General features: G+C 44.8%; 1 protein-coding gene across 2 annotated transcripts in view; it reads right to left on the reverse strand.

Annotated features, from left to right (window-relative positions):
* PIK3R1 (phosphoinositide-3-kinase regulatory subunit 1) overlaps window positions 1-6,833 on the reverse strand; it is an 83,384-nt gene extending 76,551 nt beyond the window's left edge. Inside the window, exon 1 of one of the 2 annotated variants that reach the window (XM_044772649.2) lies at window positions 6,592-6,833. The gene's annotated coding sequence lies outside the window, so the exon portion shown is untranslated. The remainder of the gene's footprint in view (window positions 1-6,591) is intronic. The other variant, XM_070519555.1, reaches the window with a different exon arrangement.
* Window positions 6,834-18,011: the final 11,178 nt, after the last annotated feature.

The raw sequence follows: 18,011 nt of genomic DNA on the forward strand, positions 1-18,011 counted from the left end.
CGCAAATTTCCTTCCAAAGAGACTTCATTAAAATGCATCCTTGCCAAAGAAGTCCAGAAACTAGTGAATGAAAGAATACCGGGCACATCACTTCTGGAAGGTTGCCCACTTCTGGAATCCTGCCCATTTCTGCTCTCCGAGCTTTAGCTTCTGCCACCTGTATCCCTCTTGGCATCTATGGCCCCTGCTGCTATCCCAGGCCCCTCCCTGCCCAGCTTCTAACAGCTCAGCTCCTCCTTAGAGGGATACATGAAGCACAAGCCACAGGCACAAGGGCTGTCATCACTAAAGGACTGGCAAGTTCTCTTTTCTCTCACCTCAAATTCTCCCCAGGACTGCAGAAGGCTCAGCAGCCTGAGGCCCTGGTCGTGCTATGTAACCCTCCTGACAGCAATCTGGAGCCCACACTATCTCAATCAACAGGATACATGTTGCCCAGATTCCCAAGATGGCACCTCCAATCTCTTGGGCTACACACACCTGTCACTGAACTACTTCCACCCAGCTCGAAAATAACTATTCACATAGTAAAGGTTTTACTTGAAAACAATAAATGTGCATAATTTCATGTTTTCAAATAACCAAGGCAGTTTTATGATATAGAACCAAGCTGGTGCATATATAAGTTACTGTAACAAAAGGTATAAAAGAGTCCTATGAACAAACAACAAATTAACTTACTCTTACATAAATGCAACAGTTCAACATTTCCTTAAGAATTATTTTGCTCCAGTCTTTCAATCCTTTTAAAGACGACCTGCAATACCATTAATTGCAGTATATTTTCTCTCTCTGCTAAGATACTGCAGAATTCTCCTTCTGTTCCTCAAAATAAAGTTGCTTCTGATGCCAGACAAGTAGCAATCCATAACTTCTCAATGTACAACTGCTCAAAAGTAAATTTTCAATTTAACCCTCTAACCCACAGGCATTCTGGAAAAGAACCAAACAAAACTCTTTGAAAAGCCCTCTGACTTTGTTGACTTACTCATTCCCCTTTTACAAAGGACAAGGATTTACAAACTTAGTGTGGAGGCAGTAATGAAGGATATTTTTAAATCACTTTAAATAAATCAAGAATATATCCTAATCACATGATTTTATCCTGTGATGAAATCAGGAGTTTGGCACTGGGTCCAAGCACAAAATGGATCTTCAATCCAGCTGCAAAGGCTATGGAGGGTTCCTGGGCTCCCAGACACGCCTCCCTACATGCCAGCTCTCCATCCTCAGTGTGCCAGCTCTGAGTCTAGGGCATGCTCCCCACCTAAATTCATAAAGTCTTTAAAAACAAAAAACCATTATGTAAAGATCTTTTCACCTTCCAAATATGGTGTCCTGGAAATGATGAAAATCAAACTGAACAAATTTCCTAGTAAAATAATGGATTTCAATTTAAAATGATGAGCTCAGGGTAAATTTTATGGTATATGAATTTTATCACAATTAAAATAAAAATGATGGGCTCAGATTAAGCCCAAAGTCACAGACATTCAAATATCTCCCTTTTTTTTTTCCTTTCTGAGGAAGATTAGCCCTGAGCTAACATCTGTGCCAATCTTCCTCCATTTCTGTACGTGGGCTGCTGCCACAGCATGGCTTGACAAGTGGTGTAGATCCATGCCCGGGATCCAAACTGGTAAACCTGGGCCACTGAAGTGGTGTGTGCGGAACTTTAACCACTCGGCCACAGGGCCAGCCCCTCTCCATTCATTTTTAAACTGACCAAGTAACCAGAATGCGCTGCCAGCTGCCACACTCACGGCTGGGTCAGGACTGCGGAGAAGCTGGGTGTCTAGGCCACAATTCCTGCCCATAGCCCTTTCAGGGCTATGGGCTACAGAGGAGACATGACAAGCCCAGGTGAAACAACAAGGAGGCAGGGCTCTCCAGAAAGCAGAGATGGGATGGCACCCGAGCTCTGCAGGAGGGGCAGAGGAGAGACAGACCCAGGCCCAGCTGGAGGCAGCTTGTGGCTCAGTGGTCATCACTGGGAGGCGGGAGAAAGGACGACGCGGGTCCTCATGCTGTGGCTTCCAGGGCCTAAGAAACAGATCCTATCACCCAGAAAAGGCCATGGGGTTGACCATTCCAGTTCTCTCCATCATCACAGCGCCGGGGCCCTGAAGCAGATGATCTAAAGTCTCTGAAAAAAAACAACGCTATTTTGTAAAATTCTGAACAAGAAGGTTGGTAAAAGCACTGAACTTCAGACTCAGGCGGCTGTCCCCATCAGTGTCTAGATTTTCAACCTTGGGCAAGTTGCCTAAACCTCTCTGTGGCACAATCTACCATCTGTGACACAGCTACAACAAGCAAACCTATATCTCATAGGGTTATTATGAGAGTAAATGAAACTACACATATAAAATACTTAGCTCCATGCTTGATAATTAGAGCTTAATATAATTAACACTGACACAGTGCTCACGATGAGCCAGGCACAGCTCTTAGAGTTTTACATATATCAACTGATTTAATCCTTACCGGTGCCCTAGGTACAATTATTATTGCCATTTTACTGATAAGAAAACAAGCACAGAGGAGTTAAATAATTTGCCTGAAGCTACATAGCTAGCAAACTGTAGCTATGGTATCATTATTATTGTTGTTAGTACTTTGATTACTATTAATATTGAATGCCACTTATACAATTTATATTTAAACAGGGACATTTGCCAGGAATTTTTCTTTTGCATTGCTTGCCTCTAAATGCTGCAAACTGCTCGAAATGCATCCTGAAGCTAGCCAAAAGAAAACTCTCTGCCGTCTCGTCTCCTTGACTCCTTTCCAGAGTAAATAAATAGAGAGATAAAGGCTGCACTGCACGCGGACTTTGCCCATCAGGCTCTCTCCCTGTCTGAAGTAGAGCGTGGCTCTGCAGAGGTGAGAGTAAAGGAGACCTGGGAGGGACCAGGAGTGTGCGAGAGTGTGGTGTGAGGCAGGGGGTGGAGTTAGGGGACAAGACTCCTCCCCAACAGGGTTTGGTGGCTGCTCCCTACCTGCCCTCAAAGAGAAAAGATGACAGCACTAATGCAATCCTCCAAGGACTGAAGGCACCTGTGTCCTCATGTTACAGCCTTAGCTCCTGGGGCTGAGCCCTGGGTCCCGACCACTAGGGGTCCAGCGAGGAAGGCAAGAGGAAGGGACACCAGGCCAGGCACCTTGCTGATTAACACACTCCACCCGCTGGTGGAGTCTCCTCACACTTTGGCCAGACTCCTGTGACTTCAATATTCTCTGCTGGGGTGATCGTTCACCTGCAAGCTGTTTTGACTACAGGTGCCTGTGGGCACATATTTGATTTACTTTAAAGAAAACAATGCTGAGAGGATACAATCTCCAAAGATGCTTTTACAGTAGGATTTTCTTTTTAGTAAAGGTTATACTATACTCATTCTACCCTTTAAAAAAAACACTAACACAAGCCAAACAGACAAGTTTATGAGTAATTACATAGTCTATTTTTCAGCTCATTTGGCATAATGTACATGAAATGGCCTTTAATCACCACTCTTTTAGGCAAGTAATTCCAATAAGAGTGTTGGCAGAATCATGGCAAGTAATCACATTAGGGTGTAGGTGGAGGAGACAGGAAAAAGAGCAATAAATAACATGAACATTTTAAAAATTACTTATGACCTAAGTTTTTGATTCAAGTCTGTTAAGTAATTTATATTATGCCTTCTTAGGTAAAAACTAAATTGATAATCCCTTCCTTCCACTGATAAGTAAGTTTCTCGTCTTCTGAGGGCTTCACTAAGATGCTCCATTCTCTTGCCATCACTGGCAAATCCCTGTCTGTCCAAAAGAGGGAGATCTGTGGAGAGAGAGCCTGTCTCAAACAGAGAATGTACCGAAAAAAGTACTTCCCATTTTCTTCCACACTGTGTGTGCCTCATTGTGTACGTGAGGAAATTAACAGCAAAACCCCAAATGCAAACATCACCTCAGCTTTCTATATTCTACCTGACCATAAAATCCTTTTTTGCAATCTGCTCATTCACCATCTCTTTATTCAATAAAACACCTTTTGCAAATCACAAAATGCAAACATAATAAAAGCTGCACTAGAATTGTTCCTGTTTTAATGAGCATGTATGTGAACAATCTTTCAGAGTGGGTGCCTTTTTAGAATACTCCTTTGAACTACCTAAGAAAAAAAGGAAGTTTCAACAAAAATACTAACCTAAAAATTACATGGCATTCATGGAGAAATTTAAAGGTCTGGCCAACAGTTTTAACAACATAAAATTTGGGTAAGTCGAATAGGTTCACATTTAAGTAACAAAACCCTTCAAAAAGCAGCTTAGGTGCAGTTAACATTTCCAGAAGATAAATGCATACTACCATTCCCCCTGTCAATAACCAAAATATATACTACCTATAACTTATTGTACCATTTGTTTCCCAAAACCAACTTTATACTCCAGAATTTCCTGATCTTCATAAATTTAAATTTCAAGAAATAGCTAAAGAAAGGCAACATAATTAATCAATGGGAAGTGAAATGCTTTTTCACAGTGACTGTCACCAGCATAGATATGAAAACACACAGTGATCTCATCATTTTACACAAGCAGATAAAACGGCAGATAGTCGTGTGTACACTGCAGAGAGTTCTGTTATGCAACTGACAAGAACAGGTCCCAAATCAAGATGAAAGTTAAAAAGCAAATGCACATAAGACTTCGAAAGCCAAGATGAGATACATAAAACTTTCTTCCAATGAGAAAAATCTATACACTTCCATGGAGAAAGGGGAACTCTCTAGGAGCAGTCTGCAACTGGCAAATAAACACTGAAGCAACCAGCAGTGACATAACTCAACTCTCTGCAAGGCGGGGGCCTCCTCCACCAGCCTTCCCAGTTAAAACCTTGATTCTGAACCAAACCCACCTTCCCAAACTTTAGAGGGACCCCCCCCAAACACACATAAAATCACTCTTAGGGTGTTTTCTTTGTAATGACCGACACACTTGCTTCCCAAAGTTCAAGCAACTTCTGCTCCTAAGAAAACTATCATCTGTTGCTTTTAAACTGTTGATTTCAAGAACGTGATCTGTCAAAAAATTATAGCTGGGGGGCGCTTGTATCTCTTTCTTTTTCAATGATAAAAGATATCCGTGGCCTTCTCTTGTGCAGAGGTGACCAAATTTCCAGTGATTTACACCTTGAAGATCCATTACTCTAATAGCCTGCCTCAGAAATGAACCTGTCTACCTAACTCTGACCTTTTCTAATACCTAATCATCTTTAAAGTTGCCAAAACGCAACGCAAGCTGATGAAATATTAAAATACAATTCCACATAAAGCCTGGGTCACTAAGCTTTGTAAATGTCCCGCCTAACAACTAAAACCTGACCCTCATCACACAGAAATGACAATCCTATGCTGTATTCAAAACCCGGAACTGCTTTATCCATTCGTACTTCGCACTGACTAAGAGGAAAAAAAAAAAAATCCTATCGCGTCCAAAGTCATAAAACCCCCAATCAAGAGTAACCTCACACACAGACACCGACAGCGCTACAGCTCCGCCAGGGATTAACGGTAGAAGCGAGACCATTCCGACACTAACAGCGCCCGGAGAAGCATTAGAATTTCCCCAAACCCGGTTCACACATGTTCTGCATTCAACATGTAACAGCCATTCCGTTCACACCCTTACGTTTCATGCTCGAATTCTGGCTACCAAAGTGTATTTCTGTCCTGAAGAGGTTGGCCTGAGCGTTTCTGTTCTCTTTGTCTTGTGATCTGCGGGGCAGTTTCTGCCCTTGGGAAGTGAGTGTTGGAGCTGTGGTTTCCAGACAATTCCCCACGATATTTTAGCTTTGGCTTACAGGCTCTCTTGCTCTCCCCAGCCGGCTCCATATTGCTGGGCAGTCCCTCCAGCCTGGCCCCGCGTGACAAAAAGCTGGTTTTCCGGGCGGCTTCAAGACCCCATTAAGTATGTCTCCGACAACCTGCCCAGGCCCGGCCGACACCAGGCGCCGAGTGACGGCCCCAGCGACCTGCCGCCCCGAGGCACACTTCCCCCACCCCGGAAGAGGAGAGAGGCAAACTTGAGAGGGCGGGGGCTGGGGGTGAGCTCCGGGACCACCGCCGCCCCGCCCGCCCCGGGGAAGGGCCCGAGCGGCGACCCCGGTTGCAGCTGGACGGCGCGGGGGAAGGCACCGCTCCTTCCCGCTAACGCAAAGGCAGCGGTCAGGGTGAAGGGCCCCAGAAAACTGCAGCAAGAGGACAGTGGGGACCCTCAGAAGTGTGCGGTGACGAAGGGTTGGGGGAAGCCGGAGATCGCCTGCAACTCCGGCGGCGATTGCGCCCGACGGCGTGCAGCACCCGCTCGGTAGACGACCGGGGAAACGGGAGCCGGGAGGTGGCCGGGAGCACGCAGGACGCTGGCGGGGAGCGAGGCCCGCGGCTGCCCGGCCGGCGGGAGACGCCGGCGGCCGGCCCGCTTTCCCCGGCTCGGCTTTGCAGAAGGAGAAGCGGCTGCTGGTGACAGGAAGAGAGCGGCGGCCGCCGCGCGCGCACGCACCGCCTCCCCCGCCCGAGCACACACACCCGGACCCGCTGCCGCCGCCTACCTCCCCCGCCGGCCGGCTTCCTTCCTCCGCGGGGCCCGGGCTGCAGCGGCGGCCTCCCGCGCGCACCGCTCCGACGCGCCTCTGAGCCAGCTCCCACCCGCCGGCTGTTCCCGCAGGGAGCTCGCCGTCTCCGAGCCGCTCGCCCGCCGCCCTCGCCGCAGCCGCTGCTTCCTCCAACTCCGCTCCAGCTGCTCGCGACTCCTCTCCGTGCGCCCGCAGCTCCGGCGCCCGGCGCCGGCCCCGCCTCCGGCCCGGCCCCGCGCCCCGCCCCCGGGCCCGCGCCAACCAGCGCCCGCGCCTCCGCCCCTCGGCGCTGGCGCCGCGCCCTCCGCCGCTGCCACTCACCGGGCCGGCCTCCGAGCCGGGCGGCCGGGGGGCGGAGCTCCGGACCCGCCGACCCTTCCTGCCGCGGGGCTCGCCTTCCGCCCCCTGCCGCGGGGATGCCCGGAGAGGCCGTGCCGCGCGCCCCCTCCGCGGTGGAGCGCTCTGGGTCTGCGCCCGCCGGGCCGGCCAGGCTACTGGGCGTCTCCGGGGCCAGAGGCGGCGGGGCTGGGGGAGGTCGAGGCCAAGTTCAGATTTAGAGGCTGCGTCTCTAATCCGAGTGTCTTGAAACAAACCCCAGACTCTTTCGCGCCCCCAGCGCCCCAGCAGACTGGCTGGGGCGGGGAGGACTCGGATTCCAGAGGTCGACAAAGCGGAGAGGGCCTGCAATTCTCGGCCTCGCCAGCACAGCCTAGGGAGTGGGCGGAAAAAGCCAGCCACCCCGCGTGGCGCCCGGGGTGAAGGAGGGGTGAAAGGGTGAACCGGAGGGACGCGCGCCCGCAGCCCGCCGCCAACTCCGGGAGCCTGGCACCGCCGCCCCCAGAGCCAGGGGGTCCTGGAGAAGGGAAGAGAGGCTCATGAGAAGGGCGCACGCTGGCTGATCCCTTCCAGGGCTGACATGAGGGAGCACACGTAGGTCGCTCAGACAGACCGCGGCCCCCTTGTTGCTCACGGGGGCGGTGGGGGAAGCTCACGTGAATTATATTGTCCTGTCAATTTGTTAGTTTTCAAATGCAGATTCTTCAACTAATAATCATTAAGTTCCTCCCGGAAAATCTGATGTTGGTTCAGACCTTCCACTGACGGGGGAGATGGAATGCCAGCACCTTGCGTTCCGCTCTTTCCCATTAAAACATGTTAGAATCCGCTTCTTCAAAAGCTGTTCCCAGATTCCCCTCTCTGCAGACTTGAGATCTGCACCCGCCCAGCCTGCTTGCCCTAACGCCCTTTTTACCACTGCCAATCTCCCTGCAAGAATATTACTTTTTTTTTTAAACGAGGCGCTTAGACTTCTGTCAAACTTTGAATTTGGTGGTTTATTTCTGTGGGCGTTGAAAGTGGAGGAAAGAACATCATGAAATTTATTGAGTGTCCTTAGAAAACCACTTTTACAGGTGACACATTCTAACGGAAAAGTAAGTTCTACTTTAGGTTATTCAGGCCTTGGTGTTTCTTTTATTCCAATGTGTCTCTTGAAGTGGAGATACAGAAGCAGACACATACTTGCATGTTTAAGAATCCACTTTATATAAAAGTGAACATGAAGTGTACCAAACTACATCTTTCGCACCTGCTATGTGAAAGGAAGGGCCTCATATATTGTTTGTCTGAGTTTTGTAAATGAAAGGAGGTGTCCCACCCTGTGGTAGGATTACTTTGATCCAGTCCAGCATGCTGAGTTGTAACTGCTGTGATGTTCACAGTATTTCTTTTAGGCTTGGGTCTGAAGAAACCTTACCCGCTGCCTCCTCCTTTTGTACATGATGAGTTCCTGGAAAAGGACTTATATATTGCTACAATGAGGTTCTGTTCCCCCAAACCTAAAAATAGCATGAAATTCTTAACGGAGCTTCCTTTTTTAGATAGTCTTTAGCAATATATTTCCAGTATATGTTGTATTTCATTTAATTTTTTCCATCGTATTTCAACACATAGCATAAGTTCAAAGAGGGTCCCACAGAAGGACAATAGGACTCTTTTTTCATAAACTGAATAATTTCAGTCTCTGTTTCATCTGTATTGAATTGATACCTGCCCCTATATCACTAATATTAGCATTGTTATTTATTTTTATTTTCCATTAATTTCTATGAAGTAAAACAAAACACAACCAAACAGTGGTATTCAAACTGGAAAAAAAAAAAAAAACACCTTTTTCTTTAATAAAATCTTATCTAGACTCCCAAAATGTAACCATGTGGTGAGGCCGAGAGAAGCTCTATGTCTTTGGGCCAGCCAAGTCATTATCTCCTGGGAATTTGTTGGAAATGCAAATTCTCTCTCCTCATTGAGTCAGAAATGCTGGAGGTAGAGCCCAGCAAGCTGTTTAAACCAGCCTTTCATGTGGTCAGATGCATGCTAGGGTTTGAGAACCCCTGCTCTAGGCCTAGGGCATCTGGGAACACAGACTGAAAACCACCACAATAAAACGCTCAAATAAGCACACAAACACCACAGTTCAACCAGTGACAGCCAAACTGTTGCCGCCACCAAGGAGCTCAGAATGTCAGAGGATATATAATTTCCCAAAGAGAGACAGGGGTGTCATGTACAACTGGTGACAAGCAAGGTGGTTTGGAAGTCAGACCTGAGGGAGTCAAGGACCTTGAAAGGCTTTTAGTGGCCACAGCAAGCTGAGTGCCCTCCCCCAAGAAGACTGATAAGATACTCTCATTTGCCACCATCGCTCGAGCTACTTCAACAATGTGAATGCTAGAATATGCTTCCCGTAGACTTGAAACCTAAGCATGTAGTTTAGGATTCAAAACACAAAAGAAATACAAATGCCTTAGAGTCTTACTTCTCAAAGAGAGGTCCACAGATCTGCAGCATGGGCACCATCTAGGAGCTTGTTACACATGCAGAATCCCAGGCCCATCCCAGACCCACTGAGTCACTCTGCATATTAACAAGATCCCCAGGTGACTGATATGCAAGTTGAACTTAGAGATACTCTGACTGAGGCAGGGTTCCTCAGTTTGGGTTACACATTTGGAATTGCCTGGGGAGCTTATAAAAATCCCAATTCCTGGTCTGCACCCCAGAGGGATTAGATCAAAATCTCCAGGGGTGGAACACAGGCATCGGTAGCTTTTCAAGTTCCTCTGGTGATTCCAGTGTGAAGCCAGGTTGAAGAAACACTGTCTTGGAGGATCCAGGGGGAAAGGTGCCATCAAGAAAGTCAGCTGGGGAAAGACGGGAGCTCAAATGGCTGGGCTTGCAGGGAGCAGCTGGTGTTAGAGTTGAGCTGATTGTTCAGCCACCTAGGAATTGTGAGGCCAGATTTGCCAGACTTTTCAATTTTCAGAGACAAGCTGGAAATCCAGATTTTTATGGGAAATTTCCCAATTTTTAAATGCTGGCAATTAATTCAACATTTTTTGAAACCTGGGTTAAGCCAATAAGTGTGATGACCATCAGTTGATGGTTTTATGATGCTATACATCATAAAATTAAGTGGGCCTGAAAAAAAGAAAAAGGACACCCAACAAGAGAACTAGCTTGTTGGAATGTCAAATTGTTGATCTTAAAGGCCCATGAATTTTGAATCTTCTGTTCTCTACAGCGCTAAACACTGCAGGCATTCGATGACTGAGGGTTGGTAATGGCTGAGATACCAGTGCTAGCAACCCCTGGGCAAAACACTATGGAATTTTGCCCAATATTTTTCTTTTCCTTCTCTCCTGTCCTGACAACTGAAATGTTTGGAAAGGGGAAAAATCAATCTTTGTATTACTTAGCTTAAAATCTTTCACTTTTGTGAGTCAACCAGGTTAAACACATATTAAGAGGAACATGAAAAAAAAATTGTTGGCTGGATTGTTTCCTAGCAGAGCGAGAATTCGGAAGGCCAACAGTACTGTAATTCTCATTCTGTTGTCTCTGAGTTTGTACACACCATTAACCATCTTTGAGTTTTAGGAGAGACAACTTTCTGACTATCCTGGAGGATGCGTCGGATCATGGTCACCTATTCTGATCACAGTCCGTGCTCTGGGCGTCCTTGTCTCTTTTAGCTCTATTTTGTTTTGAAATAAGACTAAATAAATCAACCAGTATGAGATGGAAATCGAGGAGCCACCTTAGTGATAGCTGCGGCTGAATTGTACTCAACATCTGCTCTCAAAATCTTCTGTAAGAAGAAGCTGGACTTTTTAAAAAAAGTTACAATACAGTAAACTCAATTGAGTTGATAAAATATGAAACATAGAAACAAATTTTTATGTAGTTATTTTCTTGAAAGCAAGGGCCACTTTTTATTTTTGTGTAACTTCAGCATCTAATAGACTTCCTGGTACCCAGTAGACACTCAATCCTAGAGAAAGCTCTGGAGGGTTGAAGGAAACTCAACACGAAATTCCTATATTCAGGACTATTAAAGCAACAGAATGCAAGTGCTGTTCAGATAGAACCTCTGAGGGTCTGAATAAGTCAGAGCCAGATCTGGGGACAGAGCAACAGGGCCGCCGATGCTGTCAATCTACAAGTGATGCTAAAGCATCACCAAGCAGGGAGGAATTGGAAAGCCACGTGCAAGGAAAAATGGCCCTCGATGCTGATATCCCACCATATAAAAAGTGACTGGAAATGGACCATAGACCTACATTTAAGAGCTGAAACTAGAAAACTTATATATATATATATATATAAACAGATCTAGAAGGAAAAGAAAAGATTTCTTAAATAGAACACAAAAAAGGAAAAAAAATAAATTGGACTTCATCAAAATTGAAAAGTTTTCTCCTCAATAGGCACTGTTATGAAAGTAAAAAGCCACATCTTGGAGAAATTATTTGCAAAATATACATCCAACAAAGGATTTGTATTTAGAATACATTAGGAATTCTCACAACACAATAATAAAAAAGCAAACAACACAGTTTTTAAAAATGAACAACATTTGAACACTTTACCAAAGAAGATGTGTGATGGCAAATAGAGTCCTGTATAGAAGCTCAGTATCTTTAGTTATTAGGGAAATGCAAATTAAAACCACCATGAGAAGGGAGTCAGATACTTGTTTGCCAATGTTCATAGCAGCATTATTCACAATAACCAAAAGCTGGAAAAAACCCAAGTGTTTATCAACAGATGGTTGGATAAACAAAATATGGTACATACGTATAATGGAATATTATTTGGCCATGAAAAGGAATGGAGTTCTGATACAGGCTACACCATGGATGAACCTTGAAAACATCCAGAGTAAATGGTGGTAGAGAGGCTTGAGGGAGATTTCATCCTGGCTTTGGAAAACCTCGCTGGAGTATCTCAGGCACCCAATGGAGTACACTGCTCTAGTGAGCAGAATGCTTGTATCCCCCGTCTCAGGAACTTTCTCCCTGGTACTGTCTGATAAGCATGGACTCAGTCGTACTCTCTGACTTCTCTTTGGGTGGGCTCCATGAAGCTACCTCATTTTGATTAAAAATCTTTTACAAAGCTTCCAGTACACTTAGCTTTCAGCTTCCTGAGCTAACATCGCATTCCAGTTCTGCCTCTTAGAAACTAAAACTTCATCACCTCGTTTAGGCTTGGGTGATGCAAGATTTTCCCCATCACCATTTACAGACTCTCTCTCTCTCAGACTGATTCAATTATTATATTATATTGTTATATTGATTTCTTTCTCAGAGGGTCACCTTTTCCCAAAGTCCTAGAGCCATCTTACTCCAACAAAAGCAACCCTCTTAGATCCATGAGGATGTGTCATTTGAAGGAAAGAAGCAATTCTGAAACATTCTAATATTTTTTTTATTTGAAGATGATCTTGCATTTGAAAAGTGACAAGAACTGGAAATACAATGAAAAGTAAGCTAATAAATTATATTTCTTAGTGATTCAACTAATTGGAAATTTCGCCTGTAGTTGATTTATTCCACACCCCAGCTTGGAGCGCTGGCACAGATTGTTAGGGTGCTGTTACAGCTGTCTGGGGAAAGGATTTGCTTAAATATGCTCGTGTTGGCACTGCCAGCATAAAAATTAAGGGCAAAGTCACACCGATGGAGAATGAGCCCTTTATTAAGGAAACTGTGTCGGACAATCTCACCACTCTGAAAGAATTTTTCAAAAGAAACCCCAGCCTTTGTTCCCTCCACTGGAGGGGATCCAGAGCTGTCAGAGCTTCTGAGAATTTAGACAGCCTCACAGAATAAAGGAAGCACGTTACCATCAGCCTCCTCAATCTAGCTCTGATCACACAGCTTTTTCTCTGGGTCTTGCCAAGCTGTGTATGCATAGAAAACCCTTTGGATCAGGTGCGGCTGTATTCTGACAGTACCGATTTTTCTAAAACTGGTTAGAATCTTTTAATACTCAAAATCCTTGTTGGGTGGATGTATTAGATTGTTAACAGGATTTCCTTTCTTCAGTTATGAATAAAACACATTTTGAAGGGATGTCTACTCATGATTTAGGATGTTTTGTAGTTTATTAGCTTCTTTAACCACTAACAGATTTGAAAAATATATCTTACGTTTTCTGTTTTAAGAAGGAAGCTATGCTTATGATGGCTTTTGTATTACATTTTAATGTTTAAAGTGGGCTTTCACATGAATTATTTTATGTGATGCACTAGCTCTGGATTGTAGGCAGAGCATGCATCATGATCTCCACTTTACAGATGAAGAAACAGACTCAGGAAAGCTGTGTGATTTGCCCCGGGTCCATAGATGGGAAAGCAGCAGGACCACATCTCCAGTTGGGCCTTTAGACGCCAGGACTGCAGCCCACATTGCCTCCTCCCGCAGTCATGCCTCCCTTCAGGTTAACAGGCTCCTTATTCTGAATCTGTGATCGGCCACCTCTGGGCAACTTTCATTCTAACTACCGTAATTCTCAACTGATCTGTGATCACTATAAATCGAGAAACTTTGAGACAGCCCAAAAGGATTTGGGCTGCTCCACACAGAATTTCAGACCTCTGGGATCACCTCCTCTCTCTTCTTGGGGCATCTGGAATTGTAGAGTTGGCGTGAGTCTTATGCATCTAGTTTAACTTTCTCGTTTTTCAGATGAGGAAACTGAGTCTCAGAAAAGTTAGATAACTTTCTCTATTTTACAAAGTTGTTTGATGCTCCAAGTCACATGGCTAGTTAATGACAGAATCATAATGAGAACCTAAGTCTCCTAATTCCAGGCTCAGACCTCACTGTTCTAGTCGTGGCCTCACTGGTACCATTCTGGTTTAGCTAGTGCCCAGTAAATACCTGCCAACTATAACAGGCACCGTTGACTTACTGAAGAAAAGATTTATGACACCTATACATGATTACAAGTCTGTCAACAATGCCCTTGGAAAAGATTAATAATCTTGTACATAATTTAGGCACTGTGCCACATAGAAAACAGGAGGAACTCTGCAGGCTGATGATGCAACCTAAGGCAAAACTTCTTTAGACCTGAAATGCTGTAAAATCCTCTACCAGACAATTCTGTGGCAAAAGAGTTGGCAATTCCTGACATTTTTTCTGTCACTGCATTGGAAGGGAAAAAAAGAATATGTGTCTCTTCTCAAGCCACCTACCTGATCATAAATGTCAGCACACACCCCCTATGCCCACCACCACCGCCTCCTTTCCACAGTCCCTGTTGGACCCCATTAAATCTGGATCCTAATACGTCTCTCGTTCAGGGAGTATTCCCTTACTGATCCCTGTGTGACATGAAAAACCTAGTATTACTAAACACTGAAAACCCGCAATTCTCCCTGACATGAGGCTCAGTACTTTGACAGAGGTGGCTTTGCCAAGCTTTTCCTTATTCCTTCTTTCTTGGAAGGGGGTTCAGAAGCTTCCTGGCTCACCAACAGGCTGCCCTGCAGAAGGCTACAAGACCATCTGTCTTCAGATTCAAAGTGCTATCCTACCGTGAGCATTAGAGCTGTTAGTTTGAGGCGGGCGAAGTTGATGCGCTTGGACTCTAGTAAGAAACTTTGACTACATCTATGACTCTTCACCAGGAGAAATTCCGTGAACACAGGAGTTTCCCTCAGGGATAAGGTCTTTCTTCACCTGCAGGCGAGCAGCTCTTGCCCTAGAACCACCTCCCTACCAAAGAGGTTGTTGGGCCAAGTTCATCAACAGAAAAATCGTGTGCAGAAACATAAAAGGAAGCTGCAAAGAGGGAGGATGATAACAGTGGCTGACAGCATTTATTCTGAATCGAGCGCTTGTCCAGGTGCTTCGTGCACAGGAATTCATTTAGTCCCCACAGCCACCCCACGAAGTGGGCATAGTTCCATTTCTCCTATTTTACAGATAAGGAAACTGTGGCACAGAAAGGCTAGGTAGCTGTTCGAGCTGAGGTTTGAACTCAAGCAACTCGGCTCCAGACAGCATATTCTAAACCAGGGGTCTGCAGACCATCCCTGGCAGGCCCACTCCAGCCCATCACCCGTTTGTGTAAACAACTCCTGTTGTCCCCAGCTGCTTTCACACAACCATGCAGAGTAAGTAGTTGCAACAGGGACTGTGTGGCCCATAAAGCCTAAAATATTTACTCTCTGGCTCTTTACAGAAAAGTCTGCTGACCTGTGCTCTAAACCATACTGGGGTGGAAAAGGGACTGTCTTTCTCAGACCTTTAAAAAGAATGCAAACACATCTGAAGGCTGTTACAAAGACTAACAACTTAATATCTGGATGATGGTTTAGCATCCACCTAATTCTCTCCCATTTGTTTTAAAGATGAGGGAACTGAGGTCTGGGGACATGAAAAAATTGCTCCTAGATGACACTGAGTGGTATCAACAGAGCCAGGTCTAGAATCCAAACCCCTGACCCCTAGTTCTGCTGTGTTGGAGACGACACCTCGATTTTCAGTTAGCACCTTAGCAGGGATTAACTGAGAATGAGTTGAGAGCAAGAGTAGAGCAAATCATAGGTACCATCCGGGAGATAGAGAAGGAAGTTAAGGGTAAGTACGGAGAAGCCAAAAGGGAGCATGGAGAGTCTGTGCTGACAAAGGGGTGCGAGGCAGGTGGGGCGGACTCTACTGGCTGCACAGCTCTCAAGGGCCGGGCCTGGCACTGGACTCCCGGCCCTGACTTCTCTCTAAACTAGTGTAGACTGTCTACTGGACACTCAAGAGTAGATTATTATATAAATGTTCTTAACCATGGATTTGTTCAGTCCTACCTCTACTGTAAATTCCTTGAGGGAAATTCCAAAGGTCATGAACACCCGAGGTATAGAGTCTACAAAGAGGGCCACACCCTGGGAAGTCAGAATGGAAATATTGGCCTGATTATTTCTGAGTACGTTCAATGCCCATCCATTAGGAAGCTCATAAGAGATCTTTATTTATGATCATTTTCATCACCAGTCATTTGCAAAGCCATCATTTTATCTTAGAGCTTCAAAAGAATACACTGTCAAAAGCAGCTTCTTCATGACTCGCCATCGCACGCATTCTCCTTTATTTCTAAGGGAACAAAGGATATATTTTCCCAAATGTAATTGAAATCTCAACTCCTGCTACTTCTTTTTAGGCTTTGGGGGGTCTTGAGTGTTAGTCAAATACTAATAAGAATCAAAACAGCTGGAATTGTTATAGAACTTTCCGTCTTACAGAAATGCAAATGATATTCAGTCAGTATAATTTCAGAACTAGTGCGTTGCTTTGTTGAATCATTTCGAAACTTCGTAGTCCCAATCATCTACAAATGCAAATCTATTGGCATACATCACTATCTAATATGAAATTTTAGAAATTTTGGAAACTTCAGATGCCTTATTAACATCAGTCCAGAGAGATGAAATATTTTTTTAAATTGTCAACCTTTCTGGAATTGTCTTCAGTTTGATCTTGTGGTTCACATATGTTAACTTGCTTGATTGGGATGTACTGGCTATCTTGCACTATTTGCCCAGCCCCTGCTTTTCCAGGACTTGCAACCCTAGTCCCAACACAATCCCCACAGACTATTCTGGGAGCATCCATTTCAGCCCCAGTTCAATGGGGTATACGAATCCATGTGAGATGGTCATAACCTTTTCCTCAAGTTTTACTTCCTGGCTACAGCTGATTGGTCCAGAGGAAGACACCTGGCTCAACTGAGGCAATGAGTTCCTTCCTCAGGATTTTGGATTTTGCACTGAGCAAGTTAGGATTGCCTCCCTGACGTTGGAGCTCTAAGACTGAAACCACAGCAACTGTCAGTTGCCATGTTTTCTTTTCTCTTGACAAAAGTGATGGAAGCTGGTTTGTGAAAAGAGAGAAAGAACAAAGCAGATGTACGGAGAAGAAGAACTGAGGAGAGATACCATGAAGTCATGAGTTCATGACTTTGATTGTTCCTGAAACCTGGCTGCAGATTCATCTTTGTATTCTGTGAGAGACCTTCATAACTTTACAATAAAATGTTCTTTTTGTTTAAGATTTCTGGAGTGGGGTTTCTGTCACTTGGCACTAAACATCTTAAGAAATATATAACATAAAAAATTTTATGGCGAAGATGAAACAGAAGCAGTTTTGCTAGGAAAATGTGTGTGTGTTTACTAAGGAAATTTATTTACTCATCAGTAAGCTGCTTCAAATTACAATCAAAGGCAGATTAATCAAGCCAATATCTTGAATTTAGTAAGTGCTCAGTAGTTTGGTGGTTGTTGTTGCCATTATTTGTTTTAATGAATAATAAATAACAAGGATTGGTGAGTGACATATTGATGATCTAGAGAAAAGAGAAGTAAAGCACATGATGAAATGAAAACATACTCCACATGCCAAAATTGAAGCCCCACGCCCACTCTACTCATGTCTGCTTCTAGCCCTTGTCCTTATCTCAACAACTAGGACACCTTTCCAGTCTGTTGTATGAGCAGAACCCTGGTAGTCATTCTTTTTCCCTCTGTGCTGTACAGTGGTCCCCCCTTATCTGTGGTTTCGCTTTCTGTGGTGTTGGTTACTCGCGGTCAACTGAGATCCAGAAGTAGCGCTATGTCACAATGCCTACATCATTCACCTCACTTCATCTCATCACGTAGACCTTTCATTATCTCACACCATCACAAGAAGAGGAAGGGTGAGAACAGTACCACAAGATATCTCGAGAGAGAGAGATCACATTCACCTAACTTTTAGTACAGTATATTGTTATAATTGTTCTATCCTATTAGTAGTTATTATTGTTAATCTCTTACTGTGGCTAATTTATAAGTTAAACTTTATCATAGGTATGTCTGTACAGGAAAAACCATAGTGTATATAGGGTTAGGTACTATCTGCGTTTTCAGGCATCCACTGAGGGTCTTGGAAAGTATGCCCCACGGGAAAGGGGGAACTCCTACTGAGTCCATCATTTCATCATTCCATCAGTCCCAGTGGTTTAACCAACCAGAAGTATCTCATATTTATTCGCTTATTTTCATCCCCACG

Source organism: Equus asinus, chromosome 10 (genome assembly GCF_041296235.1).
Source record: "Equus asinus isolate D_3611 breed Donkey chromosome 10, EquAss-T2T_v2, whole genome shotgun sequence".
In the NCBI taxonomy this organism is placed as follows: domain Eukaryota; kingdom Metazoa; phylum Chordata; class Mammalia; order Perissodactyla; family Equidae; genus Equus; species Equus asinus.